General features: G+C 37.3%; 1 pseudogene; it reads right to left on the bottom strand.

Annotated features, from left to right (window-relative positions):
• Positions 1-3,329: 3,329 nt before the first annotated feature.
• On the bottom strand, positions 3,330-4,624 carry LOC125654108 (uncharacterized; annotated as a pseudogene).
• Between the last annotated feature and the right edge of the window lie 442 nt (positions 4,625-5,066).

Below are 5,066 nucleotides of genomic sequence, written 5' to 3'. Positions count from 1 at the left end.
AAATTGAAGATTTCATAAGCACACGTATTGATTGTGTGCAATGGAATCCTAATTTCATGAATAACCTGAGATAAGATATGAAAGTGTTCTCTCCGCTTTACTCGCCGCTAGGTGACGCTATGAATAGCCATATAAAAAGCCTCCCTATTGAAATTTACTCATTCTTCGAATTGGTGAGGGAATACACAGAATCCTTACAATTGTAAGGAGAAACAAAAACAGAGTAAATTCTGGATGAGTTCAACAATTTATTTCTAATCCATATGGATAACAAAGAAACATTTTTTTTTCTTTCTTTAAGACCCAGTCTTCTGTTCATGATCTGCAAAGATATCAGATGTTGAATTTGAGTCACAAAGCAATTAAAGAAAGAAATATAATACCAAGGGAGGGAACACTTTCATATCTTATCTCAGGTTATTCATGAAATTAGGATTCCATTGCACACACTACGTGTGTTTATGAAATCTTCAATTTCATTTCATAACCTTTAATAAGATACTCAGTGTTCTTTTAAAGCCCAATTGTCATTTGTACCTCTTTAATACTGATTGGTGGAAACCTGACTTAAGAATAGGTTTACAATAAAACCTAGCAAAGGTACTTTCTTTAGCCCAGTGGGCTTGTTGCATAATATATGATACTGAAACTCCTGCAAAGTATGCTTTTGATACTGAAGCTGACCTTGTGGAGTGAGCTTTAAACTGATTTGTATTAATACCAGCTTCTTCCACAATAGTTTTCAACCATCTTGGAATAGAATTAGTTGTTACTGGGTGATGTGGTTTTACATAGCTCAGTAACAACCAAGATATGTCTAAATTGTCAGAAATGTCTCTAAATCTACTTGTTCTATCTAGGTAAGATCTAATACATTCTACTATGCATAAAGAACCTGTCTCAAAGACATTGAATACAACTGAGTGTAAAGGATTCCCTGGTTTGCAAGTTTTTGTAGGTTTAGACAGTTTAAAAGAAATACAATTTCCAGAACCTGACCATAAATTTCATGTTCAGCTGATTAAGTTCTGAGGCTCTTCCAGCAGAAGTCAAAGCTAGCAAAGCCACTAATTTACATGATAACATTTTAAAGCTAAGATTTCTGTTATCACAAAAGTTTTCAATAAACTTGAGCAAAATGTCCACATCCCAGGACTCCTGATATCTTGGTTTCGGAGTCCTCATATTGAAAATAGCTCTCATATGAGTAACAATCAGTGGGTGTTGTCCCACTCTCTGACCGTCTACTAATGCATGATTCTTTGATATTGCAGATTGGTAAGTATTGATTGTTCTGTACTGTTTATCATCGTTGTACAAAACAGTCAAAAACTCTACAATAGGTTCCAGAGGGGAGTGAATTGGATTAACCGACTTTGTACAACACCAGTTAACCCACTTTCCCCAGGCACTCTTGTAAGCTTCTTTTGAAATAGAATTTGTTTCTGTGGATTTCCCGAAATCTTCCACGCAGCTAAATGTAGGGATTTGTTTGCTGTTAGAGGATGAAGAAAACCTGTTGGAGATATTAAAAGATTCGGATATGATGGAAGGAAGACTGGAGTGTGAATTAACATCTCTAGAATAAGAGGATGCCAAGGCTGAGCTTATCAAACTGGTGCTATTAGTACCATGGTTTCTATCTGTTCCTCTCTTATTTTTGCTAGACACTTGCTTATCTGACTGAAAGGGGGAAAATGTAAGACTCTTTCCAAGAGTGAAGAAATGCATTGATCCCTATTGCCCCTGGGTCTGCTTTTCAACTGAAATATTGAGGAAGTTGATGGTTTAGACGAGAGGCAAAAAGGTCTACTTTGAACCACCCCAAAAGGCTCATTATCTGACTGAAAACAGATTTGTCTAACATTCAATCCCCTGAATCCTGCTGATTCAATGATTCCAAATCTGCTCTTGTGTTTAGTGTTCCTGGTATAAATTCTGCTATTAAGGAAATTTGATTTCTTTGACACCAATCCTAAATTTGCTTTACCAGCTGATTTAACAATTGGGATTTTGTTACACCCATTCTGTTTATATGAGCCACAGCTGTTATATTGTCTAATTTTATCAAAATTAGAATATTTCGTTTTGATTTTGCGAATAATTGGAGTGCCAAAAACACTGCCAAAAGTTCCTTTGCATTTATGTGATAAGATTGCTCCACGGAGGACCAAAACCCTCTTGTGCTTTGTGTTTTGCATTTGGCCCCCATGCTAGATTTGAGGCATCTGATGTAAGAATCATTGATGGGTTTGTACCGATTATTGATTTCCCGTTTGAAACCTCCAATTGATTTATCCACCATCTTAATTCTGTTTTCATCTCTCCCGAAATGGGAATCATTGCTTCGTAATGTTTGTTTTCTAGCAAACCTTTGATCTAAATCATTTGCATGAAGCGACATTGTAATTTGGCTGAAATTACAGCCTGCATTGTTTAAATTAATTTCCCTGTCAGTTGAGATATTTCTCTGACAGACATACTTCCTTTTTTCAAGACCGGTTTGCATTCGTCTTTTAATTTTTGCACGTTTTCTTCTGGTAATTTGAAGAGTATGTTTACGGAGTTTATTTCAAACCCCAGAAAAGAAATAATTTGAACTGCATCTAACATGGATTTTTTCCAGTTTATCATGAAACCAAGCATCTGTAAGAGAAAAGGGGTTGTGTTTCGACTTTGAACCAATTGCTCTTTGTTTTTGGCTAGAATAAGAATGTCATCTCAGTAGATTATGAGCTTTACTCCTAACCTTCTTAGAAGACCTACAACTGGCTTCAAAAGTTTGGTAAAGATTCTTGGAGCAGAGGCCAGACCAAATGGAAGCGTCTGAAACTGATACAGCTCCCCTCTCCATAGAAATCTTAAAAACTTTTGATCCTTTAGATTGATGGGGACTGTTAGATAGGCATCTTTTAAATCTATCTTGCACATGTAACAGTCCTTTACTATTAGATCTTGAACCATGAACAAACCTTCCATCTTGAAATGTTGATATGGAAGGAATCTGTTTAGAAGTTTTAGATTTATAATGGGTCGAAACCCCCGCCTTTCTTTGGAATAGTAAACAGGTTGCTGACAACTCTTACAACTGCATTTTTTGTACCAGATTTGTTATTTCTTCTTGAAGAATGTTTTCTTGTTCTGAATTTAAATCTGGGAGATGAAGAGTTTTCGTTTGAACTGGATAACTTATCCAATCTAAAGAAACCCCTTGAACTGTTTTTAGTATAACAAGATCTTTTGTTATTTTTTGCCAATTGTGTATGAAATACTTTATTCTTCCCCCTACAAGAATCAAATTTTCTTGACCTACCTGCTGCAGATTTACATTAAGAATTTCTGCAATCATTTCTGGGTTTTTGAGATTCATTACAGAAAATGAGTTTGATACTTCTGCATAAGTAAGAGTTCCTCCCCTCTCTATAATTTGAGGTATTGAATCCGTACCTGTCAAATTTCTTCTTGTAATTCTGGTTTGATTTACTGAATTTGAACCCAGATCTTTGGCCCTCCTTAAATCTACTGGAGGGCCTATCCTGAAAGGGCTGTCTGAATCTTGGCTTGGCTCTGTATTAAGATGGATTGTAATAATACTTTCTTCTCTTCTTTTTGTCTGGCTGAAATGCATCAGCAACCTGATTGGCTTCCTTGCGTCTCTTTCCCGTCTTTTTCAAGAATTTTATAAACTCATCCTCGAAGAGTTTGCTTCCACTTGTTTCCAAAACATCAGCACTCTCATCTAATATAGCTTTTGCTTTTTGTAATATCCTGTAATTTTTATGGCAGCGTTGAATCTTCTGTGGTGATCCACAGCAACACTGGCTTGTCCCAGTAAACAAAAGGTCAGTTCCAGTAGAGAGCACATATGCATGACGTCAACGTTATCCACTTCATGTGGAACACTCGAAGCAGCACGCATGCTTTCCAAAATATTCCATAATTTGGAAAGTGGTCCCATGACTTTCATCACTCTTGACTGGATATTCTGTGCACCCTTATCAGCACCTTTATCAAACTGTTTGTTTCTTTTCTCAAGCAATGGGCTGATAAACATGTCTAATGTCTTGACTGTGAGAAGGTCCCCTGCATCAGGAACGGGATATTTGTCTAAAATCTTAGTCTTTAGAGTCTCATCACTAAAACACTTTGTGAAAAAGGGACGACAAAATTCTCTCAAATCGTCCTCTAATTTGTCTTTTTTGACATCACTGTCAATGTCAAACCTTTCATAAACTCCAACGGTTTCTGACGAGACACTGCGTACAGGTGTATTTTTACTTTCATTTTCAATACTTCTTGTAGCGGATTTTATGGATTCCGAACCCAACTTCTGGGAAACTCGTGAGGAAGCTCTAGAATCACCGCTAGACCTAGATTCTGAACTGGGGCTAGAACTCGAACTAGAGTATCTCCTTTTACGTGATCTACTCTTACTATGAGTTGGAGCTCCGGTGTGTCCACTACTTGGGGTTTCACCGTTTTTAAGATGGTGACCATCACGCCTGGAAACACGCCCACGTAAACTCGGTGGCGAACAAGACCTCGAGCGACTGGTTTGCTCTCTTGACCAGTTGGAAAACGTCATAGAGCTGTCTGGAATGCTTAAAACATCCGGAAAACTCATAAAAGCAAGAGAGGTATGAGAAAGTCAAGTAAAACTAACCAAACACGTGGCAAACACTACGTGCAGTGGTCCGTATCAATTCCAAGGTAAAGTGTCAATCGCGAGCCAAATCGAAGAATGGGTAAATTTCAATAGGGAGGCTTTTTATATGGCTATTCATAGCGCCACCAAGCGGCGAATCAAGTGGAGAGAACACCGAGTATCTTATTGAAGGTTATGAAATGAAATTTAGAAATTCTTTTTAAAATTAAGGATTATCTCCCTCACGCATAGCTGTTATCCTTAGACGAATTTGACTCCACTTTTTGGCACACGGTTTTTCCCTATAATAGCTCTAAAACTTGATTGTTATTTCGGATTTCAAACTTTTCGGTTGAGCATCACTGAAGAGACATGCGCATCTGGTGCATCAAAATTGATACCGTATAAGTTTTACATCATG

The sequence above is a fragment of the Ostrea edulis genome, chromosome 3, assembly GCF_947568905.1.
Source record: "Ostrea edulis chromosome 3, xbOstEdul1.1, whole genome shotgun sequence".
Classification (NCBI taxonomy): domain Eukaryota; kingdom Metazoa; phylum Mollusca; class Bivalvia; order Ostreida; family Ostreidae; genus Ostrea; species Ostrea edulis.
This window is presented reverse-complemented; position numbering and strand designations above follow the sequence as displayed.